The sequence below is a fragment of the Rhea pennata genome, chromosome 3 (assembly GCF_028389875.1).
Source record: "Rhea pennata isolate bPtePen1 chromosome 3, bPtePen1.pri, whole genome shotgun sequence".
NCBI lineage: Eukaryota > Metazoa > Chordata > Aves > Rheiformes > Rheidae > Rhea > Rhea pennata.
In genome coordinates, this window is record NC_084665.1 from 126,667,447 (window position 1) to 126,685,244 (window position 17,798).

At 43.2% G+C, this 17,798-nt stretch overlaps 1 protein-coding gene across 4 annotated transcripts in view; it reads left to right on the plus strand.

Moving 5' to 3' along the window:
* Positions 1-17,798, plus strand: part of XKR6 (XK related 6) — a 209,217-nt gene that overhangs the window by 53,226 nt on the left and 138,193 nt on the right. For 2 of the 4 annotated variants that reach the window (XR_009958052.1, XR_009958051.1), the window contains one exon: positions 549-2,272. The exons of 1 other annotated variant lie outside the window; for it this stretch is intronic. The gene's annotated coding sequence lies outside the window, so the exon portion shown is untranslated. Of the gene's footprint in view, positions 1-548; positions 2,273-17,798 lie in introns of those variants that run through there. One more of the 4 variants, XR_009958053.1, reaches the window with a different exon arrangement.

The following is a 17,798-nucleotide window of genomic DNA, read 5'->3' on the forward strand; positions in this document are numbered from 1 at the left end:
CTGAATGCCACACTGCTGTAAATGGAGGAGGTCTCCCCTGCTGCCATCCGACATGGATTTAGGGTATGGATTCACAGAGGTGTGCCACTAATTAAATCCCCAAGACAAGTCACTGGGTGAAAATCAGCTGCCTTTCCAGCCATCACTCTGTCTTACAGCTGTGCTCCTTGCTGAAAAATCTGAGACTCTTTTCTTGCTGGTGATATTCCACTTTAAAATAGTGAATCTGCATATAAAGCCAAACCCCCCAAAGGGTAGGCGGAGTGGCGAGAATTCCCCTAATTTTATTTTGTCAGGAAAATACTTTCTTCATACAGTTCTGTTGAATTTTTCTTCCCCCTGCTACTCCCCCAGTAAATGGGAATGTGGGGTCAGAGGGTGAAAAAATTTCTTAGTGAACTTGGAAACAGACTTTTGCCAAGTATTTCAGTTTCTGTAGATTTGAAACATTAATTTTTTTAATAATTTAATTTTTTATTTGTTCATGGTGAATTAGTTAATGTTTTAGTATTATTTATTTACTGTTTTTCTTTTTTTCTTTTTTTTAGGTCTGAAAGATTTTTAAGGGTGGTGAGATGTTTCAGTACTTGGATCAATGTATTTTATTTAATGTTGGGAGAGTTTGTGGGGTTTTGTTTGTTTTTAATTAATGTAATTGTAATTCAGCCTAGCAGCTCCAGGTGAGCTGTGCTTACCTGTATGAACATACACGTCATCGTATGTGTACACAGTAAATGATACCATCCCAGGGCAGCAGAGGCCCCAAGGAACTGTCACGATGGACAGTAAGGGGAAAAGGAAAGCTTTACTGGAGTTGTTCGAACACGGTTCGTAACAGAAGTGCAATGCAAACTGTGGTACCAACACGGACCAAATGCAGCTTCTTTTGCAAAGCAATCTTCCAGCTTCCACAGAATAAACTCTGCAATGTATACACGGTTTATTTCATGAGCAGAGCTGAGCCAGCTTGAACTCAGCTTAGCACGAGGTTTAGCAGGGCCAGCTGTGATGCGAATAAAATGAAAGAGGGAAGTCCGTCTCCCATGCTTAGCAGACCAGGCTGAAACAGATCTGCTGGAAGAACGCGATCTCGAGGCAATAAAAGCAGCTGTTGGAAGTCTCAGGTGAGGTCCCAAACCATAGAGCTTGGTGGGAGTTTCACTAGGGGCTTCGCAGAGCTAGGATTTCACCCCTCTAGCATTTAAGCGTGCTTTTAATTTCCCCATGCGCCTCAGGTGCTTTCCTGTGCAGCAGAGCACTAAATCTTGCACCCAAGCGCTTGCTATTCTGTACCAGAATGGTGTGGTGGTTGTCGTGGGCTGCGTTTCTGGTTGCAGTAGTAAATGCCTCTTTGTCAGCAGATCTTAAATGTATCCTGAGATTTCTGCGCTGTGATCAAATGTGATACCATGTGAATGATGCCGTTCTGACAGTAACCAGTCGGACAAGCCTGTGCAACGGTGCTTTTTCTTCTCTGCATACCTGCTATCCCTGGCCACAATTCTTTTATAAAAGCCCATTGAAAACTCCACTTTTTGAGATATTTAACTTGCTATATTGCCAGTTAGCCACCTTATGGGAGAGAGATGCCTGGTATGTGCCTAGAGTTCAGAAATCTCAAAAAGATTTAAGCAAAGCAGAGATGGAAATTATCTTTGATCCCTTTCTGCCAGGATAGGATTATTCTACAGTGTACCACTTTTTGAAGTTTGTCTAATCCAGTTTTATACATCTCTGGGAACAGGACTTCCTACTTCTGGAAAGCAGTTGTATACTCTAGCCTCCAATTTAGAGGTACTTACTTGAATCTGAGATTCACCTTGTGTTTCCGTTACTGCATCCGATTTCATCCTGTGCCACATACATAATATCACCGCTTCATGATATATGGCTTTCTAAGGTGTATGGATCATTATCATGCTCATGCTATTTTTTATGCTTACTACATACTTAGCAAAACTGTACCCCAGTCTTGCAAGCAACTGTGCATGACTTGCACGCGCAGTGCCTTTGAATTGTTGAACGTGTCAGTCACATACAGGAGGGCTTCTGGTGTCCAGTATGAATAGCAGTGCATGAAAATAATTGGCATGGAACAAGAAGAGCCATGTGGGTCTGGTAATACTGCTAATCAAGGAAAGAGGAGAGTCACGTAAGGTTTTGCAGCACTAACTTGGACATCTAAGTGGTCGGTCATGAGCTTTTAAATGCACTGCATTTTAAGCATGTTGAGTTTGTAAAACCGTTAAGTTTTCTTTCTAATAAATCTGCATTTTCAGGCTTAAAGAATACTTGTCTGTGGTCCTTTGATGTGCCTTTTTACAAGCATTAAGCGTTGGCAGCGTGCTCGGAACGTTAGCTCCTTATGCACACTGGGCATTGAGGTAGCAGACCAGCAGAGCATTTAAGCACATGATCTATTTTAAGTATATAAGCGATGCATTTAAAAATGACAGTGTTTTGCTGGATGGACTAAAGCTTGTTCAGCGCTGTGTTAGGTAAGACCCCAGATCCGTCTCAGGGACATTTCAGGAATTACCTTATTGAGCAGAAAGTACTAGATAGGTCCAGATTGCAGTTCATAGACAAAAAATGCATTTTATAGGTAAAGAGTTAAAATTCGGAGCTGCTAAGGGTATCTCTGTGTAACTGGTAAGCCTGGCAGATCCAAGAACTGAATGCGTATCTCTGATTTCCCTGCCTGGTGTCTTCAGCTTTTATTCATAGCTCTCGGTATTATTTCGTTTTTCTTAAAGAATACAGACAGCACTGAAAGGAAAAATCCTGCAGCTTTTTTAAGAAGGGAGAGAGGACAAGCAGATGATAAAGGATGAATATAATAGCTAACCTAAATATTTTGCTGTGTACAGTGATGGCTCTTTTGCAGATGATGCTAGAGGATTGACTGTATTACAGTAAATTAGTAGGTGTAGTACACTGAGAAATATATGCATTTTAGACAATTTTTAACAGTATGAAAGATGCACTCTTGCAGGCTGGACCACAATGTATATTCTTCCTTTCCAGAACAAAGTTGCTGTGATAGCCCATGTTATAGGCCTTGAACTCCCCATGAACCGCTCATGGGAAAAGGTGGGTTTGGAAGCACCCTCTTCCGTTTTAATATGACTTTGACCAGACCATCATATGTACCTCTTACGACCTCAGGAATATCTTTTATAAAGAACTAAAATGTTTTTAAGAAAACTAGCAGTGCAAGGTTGAAGGTCTGTCAGTGTGACTTACCTTTTCTCCGTTGGAAGTACCGTTTCTTGAAGATCGTGGAGGATGCTCCTTTAGCAGTATGCTGTGTGCAAATCCCTGGTAAACAGTCCAGGCTGAATCCTGCGGAAGTTCTTAAACATTCAGATCTATCAGCTGGCCTAGTTTGTTTAAAATGCTGGGGTTATTTTGTTTTGTTCTCATCACTGTAGTAAAATTATTTTTATGATCCTTTGGGTATTACCTGCTTTTATAATCGTTCTATAATTAAATTTACAAATCCGCTTTTGAGCTGGTGATATATAAAACCTTGCAAACTGGATCCTTTGTGTGTTAACCTGTATTTATGTTACTTTTATTCCTTCTGGCAGTAATTATCCTGGCTCAAGGCCTAGGATTAATCCATAAGATGCTGAACATGCTTGAATTTTTCCCCCTTCTCTGTGGCAAACTCTCTCATCTTACGTAGAGCAGAGTAGGGCAATTTTAAAACCACTTCCTATGAAGCAGTTTAACTGTTACCCCTCTTAAGTGATTCGCAGAAGGAGCCATAGCAGAGGTTAATTGATTCTGTACTGTGGATACAGAAAGGAGAAATGATTCAGCCTCCGTCGTGGGGAAGGATTTACAGGAGTTGCTTAGCTGTTTCAGAGCCTGATGACAGAGCTCTGCACAGCACAGAGCTGCCGCTGCGCAGCCAAGAGCTGCTCACCCACCGCTGCTCATTGCAAGTTCAGGGCATCAAGCTGTAACATGGCTGTGTACGTAATAAATGCAGTAAGTAGGCTCCGTGCTAGCTTTGACCAGATGATATGTCTACTCAGTGGGGCTACGCTGATGTATTTTGGTTTTGGAGCTGTTGGGCATGAGGCAGCTCTGCTCTGTTCTCCAGCAGGCAGTATAGAAATAAACCTATGGAGCACCACGGTCCTGTGGAGGTTAAAGCTGGACCCAGAACTTGGCAGGGGAGCAGTGTCACTCCGTCTGAAAGCAAAGTTCTCAGAGACCTCCAGAAAGAGGCTTTAACCCAGTTAGCTAGGAAGAACCCCAGTGAGTTCTGTGGACTTCTTGCAAGGCTCTACTAGCATAAGTAAGATGATGTTGTTCTCCTGTCATTCAGAGCTGGACTGTAAATTGGTCTCTTCCTTGGGTGTCCCATGCAGTTGAAAGTTTCTGATAAATCTTGTGGTGTCCAAAGGCTGCTCTGCCACCAACCAGTGCTTTAGAGTTGACTTGAAAGAGTGAGAGAACACATGTGAAGTTAAGTACCATTGCAACAGTTTTAACTAGTCTGGTGCATTTGTGTGCATCTTGCCGATAAATGTGGGTTTTTTGCAGCTCATAATCTTAACTTTTGCAAGTCCCTTTTGTTTTACTGAAATTACAATAGACTCGTTTTTTTTCTCATAATGAATTATACTGCCTGAACCCTGACTTCTGTGTTGTCATATGAAAAGAAAAGAAGCATTTCTGACATTTTCTGCAGCACATCAAAAGCTTTGCATTATTATTTTCCTGGATGAAGTTGAGCAGAAATAAATCCTGTAAGGATGGGATTTCTGTGTTCTAGCTAAGCCACACCTGAGGACATACTGCTGTTGGTGCAGAGGACACCTTGGAGGACACAGAGAACACATTGCTGTGGATTTTGTATTTTTACTGAATCTAAGTATAAGCTCCAATGCTTGGACGAGGTAGCAGTAACTCAAATGTTTCCTCAGTTTAGTTCAAGAGTTAGCGTGCTCTGGGATTCATTCCCAATAGTCATTTGAGAAACAAATGCCTTATTTTGGGGAGAAGGAATAATAGGATGTGGCTGTGCCTGCTGACACCATGGCCACAGACTGGCTCCTGATATTGGCTCTCCTACAGCATGCATATAGGCAGATTTGATCTTGGCCCACTGTTACTTTCCAGATCCGGTAAGATCATTGCAATCTCTTACTACTGAAGCATATTTTGGCAGTCTGATTGATTAAAATTTTATTTGCGGGGGCATTGTTACTGTTCATACGCTAGGGAGGAATATTTAACTTTCTCTTTGGTAATGTTAAAATCCAGTTATATCTGTAATTTCTTGATGGATCCTTGAAGGAAACATGGAGTCTGTGTACATGCTGTCTGCCCTGAAGCTCTAAGAGTCTCAATATAAGGTAGCACTAAGCAAATGGGGAACAGCAAAGGGAGAACAAGTGCTTCGTGCGGGTTGTGTGTTTTTTCTGCCTTCAATGAACGTGAGCGTGTGCGGAGTCCAGGTTAAGGAGTCCTACTGAAATCTGTGCTTGGGTGTTTGAGGGTGCGCTGCTGTGAGATACCTTGCTGGATCATTATCTGTGTGGTCAAGGACTAGTCCAGCAGAGCCTCAAGGCATGATTCACCCCCAGAGTTGTCGTATGGTAGCTCAGTGCAAGTATAGTTCCCAGCTCAAGAAGCTGTGGATGCTTTTACTTGCCCTGGGCTGTAACTGGACAGAAATAGGCATCCCTGCCCATTTTACCTAGGTAAGTAACCCAGCAAAAAGCACAGAGAAGGCAACTTTGAAACAGTTATTCACTGTTATTCTGTAAGACTTAAGGGGCATCAAAGAAAGGTATCCAGGAGCTTTCTGGAAACAGACTAAAGGAATTTTATAATTGATATAATCATTAAGCTGTGGAAAAAGTGCCAGTGGGTGTTATGCAAACAGTGAGCACAGCCTTTGGCTCAGGAAATTTTCTGCTCTGTGTGGATTAACTGAGAAAGAGGAGATGATGTAAAAGGCTCAGTGCTGTCTCTGGGTTCCTGGTAGAGCATTGTCACTCAGGCATGATGCTCATGGGCGAGCTGTGTTTGGAGGCTTGACCATCGGGTGACACACAGTTGTCTCCAAAGAGTGGTCGTGGAGCCCTTGACAAGGCTAGGCAGGCTGAGTTGTTTGTGGCTGTGCTTGAAGCTTCAGCCTTTTCTGGAGGCCCAGATCAATGCGGTGTCATGCTCTTTGCTGCTGCGTCGGGAGACCTGCCACGTTCTGTAGCAAATGTTGCCCGCTGGGAGTTTTTCCTTGGAAAGTCTTTCTGAAATTATTGATTTGCAACATGCCTTAGCTGAATTTAAGCATGGAGCCACATAGATCTGAATTTAGCAGTGCTGGCTGTTTTCCCTGGGAGGAGGCATCACAGGAATGAATTTGATTGCCTCAGAAAATTAGTGTTGATTTTAGTGAAGAATATTTTATTATAGTGTCTGTGTTGGCATTCTCTTCATAGGATAATGGCTAAGAGTTTCCAGTGCTTCCTGTACTTGTGTGTATTTAATGATTTAATCTATACCTTCTAAACGGTAGCTTGAAAAAAATAAAATAAAAGGCTGGCTGCCTAATTTTAATATTCCATCATAAAATCAAATCACTTATCCCAGAGATGGAATTACAATTAAAAAGAAATATATATATATATATATATATATATATATATATATGTGTGTGTGTGTGTGTGTATATCAATCAGTCTTGGAAAATATTAAAACAGGATAATATACTCTAAAATAGACACTAACAGTTGCATTTACTTCAATTATGGAAGTCAGTGAGCCCACAATGCTTTTGAAAATTAAGATGCTGTTATTTTCATCCCTTAGTGTGGTTTTAGAAATCTGTGTTTAGGCCTCCTGGTTTGAAAGTGGAGCCATGGCACGGGGCAGATCCCTTTTTCTCTTCTGTTAAAGAAAAAGTTGATGGAGCTGTTGGCCTTTAGCCAACTTTCTTGGGCTTTGGAGTTAACATTCCCCCCTTAAACTTCCCTTCAAATGGATTAGGCACCAGCTTAGTACTGTCAAGGCTTTTCCTTCCCTGAGGACCCAGCTGTATACTATGCACATGAGGTGCGTGTGAGCAGAGGGAAGCATTTTACAGCATCAAGCAGGACCCAGTTTGATTTGAGCTCTGACTCACCAAGATCAATGCTGGCAGAAGTCACCATCCGCTCTGAGCTCTGCCTACCGGGGTGCTGCCCCAGTGCCTCGGCTACCTCTGAAGCCGCTGCTGACCGGCTGCAAACTGCTATCCCGTGTGCTGAGGAGTCTCCCGCGTGCCCCTCGGCCGTCTCTGGTGAACTGTACCTTGCAGCAGAGGTGAAAACCCTCCACGGTAGGAGCAGACCTCAAAGCTGCGTGCAGCAGCCTCTCCAGCTGCCCTTTTTAACTTGCCTGTGTTTATGACTTGGAGATTCCCTCATCTCCCTTCTCCAGAATCACTTGAGAGCTAAGACGGAGCATGGGAAATTTCAAATCAACAGGAAATATTTTCAGGTGGCTTCAGCATGCAAGACAGTAATGAAAAAGGCTCCGTGATCTTAAGCGTGGCGTTTGCTGCTCGTAAATTCTGTGCTGCACCTGCTAAACCAGGCTGCCATGTCTGGTGTCAAGGGCACAACTGTAATCAAATAAAGGTATTTCAGGCACACAGATTTGGCCAATTAAAATAATAATGATAACACTGGAGCTAACGAGACCAAGGCTGTGCTTTATGGGGGCCAGGGTGTGTATCCAGATCTGCTTGCAGAACTTCTGGTCAGGAATGTCCTTCCTTCTGCAAATGTCTATGAGAGAGTACCAGGAAAAGAAAGAGGGACAGATAGCAGGGAAGGGTTAAGCACTACTTAAAGTTTAGTGCATGATTTGTGCAAGACCTAAGCCATGATTTATGGCATCGCTGAGCCAGCAGGGAATCATATCTGCAGTTTACAGCAGTGTATTTCCAGATCACAGAGTACCAGCTAGGCTTTGTTCTCTTTGAGCATCTCCCTTTAGAGAGAAGCAGGGTGGTCGAGAAACACAAGCAGAAGAATCCGAACGACCTATCGCTATCATCTAGTAACTTCAGAATCACTCTGTGGGCAGCAGAAGGGCTCCTTTATGGCATTATATTTACCAAAGCTGCCTGGAGGAGGTTATTTAAACAGCAGTGGTTTGAACCATGCTCTTGACATAATTTTTCTCCATCTGCAGTCTAAATATCAGCCTCTTCTCTGGACTGAATGACTCTTGTGGCTAGTCTCATGCTTTTAAAGTGCAGTTGTTCCTGTAATAAGCTCCTGTGTCATTTAGAGCTGCCTAGCCTGATTTCTACAGAAGGACTCCAGTGTGTGCCAGACCATATGTGGGGTGCACAGCAGTTGCAGCAACATATGTAAGCACTGAGATAAAGGCTGAATCTACTGTATGAAGTAAGGACAGAAGGAGCAGAACAAGGAAGCTGTGAGACCATGGTGCTAAGATCCCATTTCCCCATTGATTCTGCTGAAATACATGTTCTTCCTTAAGTACAGTCCTGAGTCATGAGTATGGCTCTCAACCTCTATCGCAGGAGAATGAAAGTCTAAGATGCAGTAAAGCTGGTAGCTTCCAATACTGAACAAAATTTGACTATTTGAGAAATGTTCTTAAGAAGCCACTTAGCCATCCTTGTGCTAGTTCCTTGGACCCTGGCAGGCAAAGGCTGGTGAATCCAGCTTTGGTGATCCACTGTCCCACCGCTGCAGCCTGTCCTTGTGCTTGAGACAACTGTGTCAACTCCTTGGCTTCAATGGCCAGGAGAGATGAATCTGGGAACATGCTGTATGTGGAACTCCAGCAGCTGAGGTGGGAGCACCTTGATCAGCAGAAGTTGTGAGAGGCTCTGGACGTTCAGCTTAGCATGTGACTTTTGGAGCCATCTTTAAAGACTCTGTGAAGTTTTATCTCATCTGAAAACCTTGTAGCAGTTTGGCAAGAATCTGTCCCAAATGTGTCGTGCTACCTGCTCCTTTTTGGTAGTGGCATTTAGCTCCTTGGAAACTGAACTAGGAACATCTTCCTGGAGGCAACACAAATGATTTTCTTCTATTGGCTTAACATCTCCCGGCTTTCCTGCAGAGCTGTCTGGAGCCATCTGTGCTGAAGGTACCTTTCTCCACTCAGCCAAGCTCAAGAGAATGTGGTCACTGCAAAATGGCTGTGCCTTAGCACGCTGGGGCTGATGCTACGCTCAGTTCCCTAGTACTGTATCGGTGCGTGTCCAGATCGGTAGCCGTGACAGATTTGAGCAGGGTGAGCTCGAGCTCTCATTCCTGTTGAATTAGCAAAACACAGTAGTTTTGTTGGCTTTGTGCGTCCATGGCAGGACAGTGGACTTGGCGTGGAGGTGTTGTACTTTTTAACAAATTCAAGCCAGCAGGGTGAGTTCATGAGTCAAGGAGCTGTGGAAATTCTGATCCAGTTTGAGGTAACCTGAAACTATGTTTTTTTTCTTGTGGAGCCACAGGACAGATCCCTTGGCTTTAACACTGCCGTCAGTTGAGGCATAGTGCAAATACTTTGAGGATGGGTTGTGAAATGGCCCTGTAGAAAGAGCTGAAATTGCTCTTCTCCACACCCCGCAGCACTGCTTGTAGCTGCAGTGGGCTCTGTTGCCCCAATTCGACTGTAAGCCTTAGTCCTGCCAGTCAAATATGTTTAAAAACACCTTCACTTTTGACTAAAGAGATTCTTGGTGCAAAGAAGCACCAAAAGCTCAAGGTAAGTGTACAGCAAAAACTTACACTTCAGAAAGACAGTATGTCTTACGGAGCTAGGCCAGCCTGCTGTGAACTAATCCATAGCAGCATGGCATAATTGGTTCAAGAGAAAAGTAGGTTTTGTGGCAGGTAAAATAAGCACAGGGAAAGGGGAATGTTGTGGTCAGTATGAGGAGCCATGGTGGGGACAGCTGCTCTTTTATGTGGGGTACTACACATGGCGAGACAGCGATGTGATTTGATACGTGCAGGGCTGGAGTTTCTCCCTGTGAAAGGCTAGTTGCATAATTGTGGTGCTGTAAAAATGAGAGGTAGAGCAGCCCTGCTCTTGTTAAAGGTCTGGGTTAGATGTTCGTGTAACCTGTTCTGCACCATGAAGCGTAATCTGTTACAGATGTCTTCTGGTCTGTGTAAAATGTTCATCCTTTCTTCACCATAAGTGAGTTCGGCAAACTATGAATGTGATTGTTATATGGACCTTTTCTTTAAGTTTTGAAACCTTTTGACATGTGAGCAGTCCTGTCCTGTGATTCCATTGCCACCCAATGTATACTTTTTGTATTTGAAAGGAAAAATCCAAATCTGGGGAGAAATTCCTGGAACAGGCCAACAACTTTCAAAGTTTTCTGCAAAATTTATCCTGTCAGGTGGGCAGGAAGATTTCTCTCCCATCTAAGACAGACAGGCTCCTCCCTACAGAATACATCGGTGCTTTGCAATAGTCTCCGTGCCTGTGGCCCCTTTGATGGTGCTATGAAGTTGTTCTGGGCTGTGGTGAAAGCCACCAATGCTGTGATCCAACTTGATGAAGAAGCAGTTACAAGCTTCATGGTGGTACTTTAGCCGTGGTGGTACAATGGCATCTCTGTTCAGCATTCGTGGTTCCCAAAATACCACGTTTTTCTACCCTAATCTGCCTGGATGCTGACTGTACCCAAGAACAGCAAGAGGAGTTGAGCAGCTTGGGAAGCCACTTGACTCTGATTAATATACTTACTGTGGTGCATGCCACAGCTTGGGGACTTCTCAGAACCCAATATGAAAAGGTGTTCCTCACCACATGCCCTTCTGTGCATTACTTTTTCAATAAAGAAATGAATAAAGAGGAACTTTCCAAATACTTTTTTTCTAGTGTGGAACTCTCAAAGGCTTCTGGCATGTAAGAGAATTAGCACAAAGTCACAGCCAGAACAACAGAGGGGAAAATTTCCCAGCGTCATTTTGTGCAGCTGCTTTGATTCGGAGTCCCACAGCTCTAATCAAGCAGATTAAGACATGATAGTATGTGGAATTTGGAACTGGTAAAAAACCCAACATGGCTTCTGTTTGCCAAGAGGAGAGGTCTGACAGCTATCCAGATGGTACATCAAATCCAACAGCGTTGCCTGTGATAAGCCTCGACCGCTTCTTGTCCACAGAAGACCATGACAAGATGTGCCAGCCAGGCTCCTCTCCACCTGATAGAAATGGGTCAGGATGCTCTGCTTCTCAGAGGAGAATGTTGGGAGCTCTAAAGTGCTGCTCACAGTTTGGAAACACTGATTCCTTTGCTAGATGTTGGATTGTGGTATGACCTAGTGGTCTCCAGCTAAACTTGCAAGAGCTAACAGATGTAAACCTGAGAGCTTACAGCTGAACTGGAGAGGATGGGCAGACAGGATGACTTCAGATTTTTCCAGCAACCAGGTGTATGCACATTTTTGTCTTCTAGAATGCGACAGTGACATGGAGTTTTTCATTAATGTTACCCAAGAAAACATCTGCTTCGTCCTAGTGCAATTTAGAGCATTAACACAAACACGCATACATGCATACACATGGAGCTTGGTCTAAAATAGCTCTTCCAGGAGCATGTTACAGCCAGAACCAGTTTCAGAGGAAGCTCAGCTGTCAGTGATCTTCTGGGTAGATTTCAGTCCCTGAGGTCTCCTTCAGTCCTTGTATTTTCTGCTTACGAGGCCTCTGGGAAGAATATCACTTGCTAATGCAATTTGAGATCCATCACTGAATGAAACCCCATGGGAATTCAATACCAACTCATTCCCACCTTTATTGTGCCCATTGTTTTTTTCTGAAGAATGAATTGCTGTGTTCAGGTGTGTATTCGCATCTCTCTTTTATGCTAAAATGTTCATTTTCAGTGAAGAAACTCCATCATGGTCAAAGAACCCCTAGCTGTCCTCACAAATACCATGTCATACATTTGCCCTGCTGCAGACTCATATAGTGATGTGGATGTTTTTGCTTTGTGCTGATGCTCAGCACCAAACCACTCTCATTCAGGTGTATTACACCTGCATTCAGTTCTTTCTGGAGGATTCATGTTCCGTGTCTCTTAAGGCGTGGTGCTCGGCTCGGTGTGCTGAGAAATGGGACCAAGAACAGAGATAACAGCTGAGCAGAAGAAAAGGTCGTGTCTGTTGTGTGAGTTTGGACGGGGCTGTGAGGGAGACTAGTTCTGTTGAGTGGTCATGATAGTCTCTGCATAGGCTGCAAATTGCAGTTCCCAGGCTGCAAGCGTTGCATGCACTGCTTTTTGGGAACTGTGACTTCGATGAACGAAACGATGCATGTCATGGGCTCAGGGTCAAAAGTGCAATAGGGAAATCACAATATTAAGCTCATTATACTGAAATCAAGATCAAAATCCCCAGTGACCTCGGTGAGGCCAGTTTCACCCATTTCCCAACTCGCTATCAGAAAGCCCCAGTAAGAACTAAGGGATCTGTGCCTGCTGCTCCTATTGCACGTTACCGAGACATCCCAATGTGCTCTCACGTGCGACTTGGTGTAAAGGGAGGAGGATCCTGTAAGAGCTGTGCACAACCTGTTACCTGTGTGTGAAACAGACTCCTCGGTGCCTCAGAAACTGCAGCTGAGTCTCACAGTGAGAATGAGATGTGAAGAATGAAAGCTCTGAGTGGGAGTCTCTTTTTCTAGTAACTGAATTCGAAAGAAGCTGTGAGTACAGAGACAGCTGAACGACAGCACAGCCTCCACTTTTATTCTGCACCAGGAAATGTTTCTGCCAAAAGGGCTGTTCTGCATTTTTTTATTATTATTAATTTTACATTTAACAGTGTTGCTCAGGAAGCCTGGGTACAGCATATGATTATTTACACCTGAGCGGCAAAAAGCCAGGCCATGCATTACATTTTCCAGTGCTAGAATTTTGGGCTGCATTAGTTTTCAGGCAGGAGTATATTTTTCCATTTTGCTGGTAACGTCAGTGTTATATAGTTGATAAAATACTTTACTGGGGCCTGGGACATATAGATCTACCATTGAAGCTCTTGATAAATTATTGGAGACAAGATCTGTTGCCTGTTAGATGTTTTGGCCTATCTGGCACGACAAGGCAGTCTGGACATTGTTTTTATAGTAATGTTAAATGACTTCACTCAGGTGTAAAGAGATGGGATGTTGAGGGAGCAGTTGCACCCCTTGAATGTGACTTGGCACGTTACCTGTGTTCAGGGTCACATAATGCAGGAGGTGTTGTGTTGCTCTGCAACTTCGTGTGCTGTTGTGGCGTCATCCACCCTAGACACTGTCTGTTTCTGTCTCTGGGTGGATCCCTATGGACTTTTTCAGTGATGGATGTCTTTGCTGGAGACATTCACGTTTGGTTAGATGAGTCCTGCCCAAGAGCTGTAGTGACTACTGCTACCCTAGCTTATAAGAGAGGTCTCTCTGGTTTACTACTTTACTGTATAACCTCTTCATTAGCACTCGTTGGTTACAATATCTCCTGAGAAAAATCCCTTACAGCAATGTGGGAGAAGGCTGCTCTGAACTTGTAGAACATGTTCAGGCAGCCAGCTGTCTTTGAAAATAGTCTCCTGGATGGCTTTGAAGAGCAGAGCCAAAATTCACATCCAGGGAGTGATGACACAAGTGCAGAGAGGGGCTCATGTGACGCGTTTTGACTGGTGGCTTGAACTCAACAATTCCCCTGGCTTCCCTACCTGTTCTCATTGAAATTTTTGCTTCCTTATTCCTTACACACTTGTCGTTGTGGTATCAAGCCTTCTTTCTCATTTAAAATAAACTGTTTCCCATTGCAAGAATATTTTAGCCTTTTCTTTAATAAAAAGATTTATTTTAAATAGATGTTTTCTCTGCAACTTTTGCTCCACCTCAGTGCAGCTTCTCTGTTAGGCTCTATCACAACTAGTTGTGAAAAACTCACGTACGCTGACCCTGACTGTGTTTTGTGCCATTCCTTCCCTGTCCGTTTCAATATGCAGAGGCTACGGAGTCCCAAAGCGACGACATTGATATTGACGGCCACTTTCCTGCAGCCTAGAGAATGTTTAGTCTTGCATTAAGGGTGAGTGCGATCCTTAAAAAAAAAAAAAAAAAAAAAAAAAAAACGACAACAGCAACTAAAACTTTGTGCCTATACTAGTAAATACACCTATGCTATTAGACTGGGTAGTAAAATATGTAGTAAAACAGTAAACTAACAACAGCCAGGTACTGGGATTTGGTCACCTAGACTATCAAATCGTTGATTTGGTTTCTGGCACAACTTTGTCCCGCGCTGGCTGTACTACTCCCGAGAAGTTCTGGGATGCAGATCAGAAACCAGCAGAGATTGAGGCCATTCCCAACAGGCAGTTTTGATATGACCACCGTGCTTTAGGGGATGAGTTTAATATTATGGGTGAGGCCAGACTGTTGGATGAGAGTATCACAATAGCTGTAGATTCCTACGTTTAAGCAATTGAATCCATGTCTAGTTCAAACCACTCACTTTGACTGCTTTCATATTGAGCAGAAAGTGGCTTGCGGAGAGATACTCATTCCCTCTTGAGGAAGGCATCCCAGACTACTTCCAACCACCAACTCTCCTGCTCTACTTCAAAGCTTGTCTCAGATGGGAAATAACAGTGCTGCCAGGCTCTGATGGCCTGTGATCATTCCCCAATCTTACACAGCATTTGAGAGTGGATTTCCAAAAACACTTGAAGTGCTGAGTGTATACAGGCTGCTCTGTTTCTGCTATGTGGTTTGGTGTCAGAGGTTTAAGAAAGCAAAGACAACCAGAGGATGGAATTGTTCAAAAGCTTTTTCTCTTTGTTTTTTGCCCTTGAAAGGCAAAATAGTGTCATGGAGGAAAAATGAAGATACGAGAAAGCTGCTTGCAACATTAACACTTGAGTTTAGGAAGTTACAGCATAACCCAGCTTGTCATACTCCTAATCTTGTATCTTGGTAGTGTTTTGTCAAAAATACATTTAGAGAAGAAGTATCACTGAACAGACCAGAGCACATTCAGAGTCTTTCTAGCCCTTCTTGATGGTGTTTATGTTTGTGCATTACAGTGATTTCTACTGTGCAGTGCCTGGTTCTTAACACTTGTACAGATGAATTATAATGCCTTGAAAAATAAGGAGATTGGTACATGAACTTTGGCAAGTCTTGAGGGCAGGTCTACAAGTGATTAGCTCATATGCTTAATCAAAGAGAAATTTTCTAATAAGACGTTTTCTAGTTGTTAAGAGCACTGTGGGTGCAGTCACAAATGAAGAAATGCATCATGCATTTAAAAACTCTATACAAGAATTTCTGCAATGAGGATAATAATGGCACAAGCTCAGTGAAATACAAGGAGGTACTCCGAGGCACATGAACTCCTGCAGATAACAGAGAACAAGGAAAGAAAAAGAAGGGGAAAAGAAACAGTTGGATTAGAGCGGAACTGAATCCTGGAAATGCTCCAGGCCTTGAAAATCGGTAGGCTTCTGGTTCTTGATGGATCCCTCATGGAGCTTAACAAAGAACAGAATATAAAGATATGTTAATACCTTTTCTTTGGGAGTTGTTTGCCTCTGTTGTGGACTACAGGACTCTATCCTCAAGCCTAAAAATAGGGATAATTGATGTAATCCTAAACCAAAGGAACATGCCAACCAACTGCACAGATTACAGCCCTGTCTCCTCAGCTCATGGAGGTCATGGGGTGATACGCAATGAGATATGCTATTTTTTGAATGCTGCCCCCCTAATCATCATGTTAGATGAAATAACAGCAGGAAATGTGAGTGAGGGACAGATGGACCAATTTGCAAACCCCTTGGTCTTCATAAGAGGCACTCTGGGGATAGATTTCAGGAAGCAGCTATCTTCTCTGGAGGTCAGCCCTTAAATGTGAGTTTCTGTGGAAGACAACAGTTCATGAATGAAGGAGATGGTACCTGACTTTTGTGGCTGAATTTAAGGCTCCTGATGCCTTCTTACTGTAGATGTCACCAATGCAGCTCATTGGTTTAAATCCCTCATTGATTTAAAAATGAAGGCAGTACTAGCAGCATGCTCTTTTGCAAGAGGTATGTAACTTTGAGACACACCTCCATGCTAGTTGAAAATAAAGTACATCTCCACTAATGTCTAGGGCTTAATGGTGGCCTTTGTTGCCTGCTAAGAGCCTTTGGGATGGTGTGAATCCAGTGTTCAGATGTTTCTTCACAATTACAGGGTTACCTTTTGTGTTTAATAAATGATAGTAGGATCAAAGAGAGGGGAACAAGGGCTTTGTAAAGAGCCTTCACGTAGGAAGAGCAGCTCTGTAGGGTCCTGCTGGTCTCTGGGATGTGGCTGCAATATGGAACTTCAGATGTTATCCAGGATATGTTAGGATCCATCCTATAAACCAGTGGACAGTATATTGTGTCCTTACTGGCTATGTCTGTATTAACATTGCCAGGCTCCAAAACTCACTTGTCCACACCTAAATTGTCAACACATTCCCTGGCACCGTTTTGTCCTGGGCCAATTAGCTCTGTCCCAAACAACTGCCAGGTACAGTTCATGGTTTCATACAAGCCAGGACTATTCCCAACAGACGGTTTGGAGGTGGCCACCCTGTTTTGGATGCCAGGACAGTTTAATAGCAGAGACATACCAGCTGGTCTCAGGGCTGGCTCTAGGTCATTGCGGGTGTTGTAACTGTCTTTTCTCACCAACAGCAAGAAGGGTCAAAAGTAAAACCATTTAGCTGGGAGTCCAGATTCAGAGAGGCAAGATGAGTAATAGCTATCTAATTTATCCTATTTCCTTATCCAGTTAGTGGCAAATGGCTTGGGAACATGAACATGGGCAGCAGGAGGATGCTGGGCTGCAGAGAGGAAATGCCCAGAACACCTTATAGCTGTGATACAGCTCAGCAGGGCTGTAAGGAGGCAGGTGACTGGAGATTTGAAAGCTCTTCTGGGCAGAGTCCTCATGTGTAGCAGAACTGAGTCTTCGTTAGCTCTGATAGATACTCCTGAAAAAATTAAAAATGCACTTACGGGTCTTAGTTTAGAAGTTGGCACCTGGCATTGAATGAATGTCCCTGCTAGCAGGGCCTAAAAACCTGGAGACCTAAGTGTTGGTTCCTATTTAATCCTCCTTATTTAGCATCTATATTTAATGCTTCATATCTTTCAATGGATTTGGAAATATGAATGAATTAATTGGAAAATTACTGCCATGCACATACAGAGTTATTAGCCTTGCTAATTACTCGATGTGGGGTGTTCGTGTTTCTCTGTTCAACAGGCTGCTTCTAGTGTTCTTGTTTACTTTTTTCCTTCTGGTCTAAGTGCTGTTTTCGGCTACATTTCGCTGATGGGGGAAATCCAAGATTCAGCAAAACTCTCTTCTGAAGGGTTTTTCTTAGAGAGGAAAAACAGAATCTCTGTGCTCTGAAAAGCAGAGTTACGCTGATGCGTTTAATTTCCTGATTTAAAATGAGGTAAGCTTGTCCTTTTTTTTCCCCCCCCCTCTTTCCCTTTTTTGAAGAGTGATCAGATACCATTAAAAATATACCTGACTGGGAATGTATATCTAATTAATTGCATTGCAGCAAATGAGACCATTTCAATAAATCCTCCATGCACATTTTAGACCTTAATCAAGTGGTAACCTATCTGACAGCGCATTGCAGTGAGCTGTGTAATTTCACCCCTGTTGAAACAGGCTTATTCCATAGAAGTGATTAATGAATTAGGAGTTGTAGGTCATTCTGTTATTACAGTTGCTGTGATGTGTGTTTCT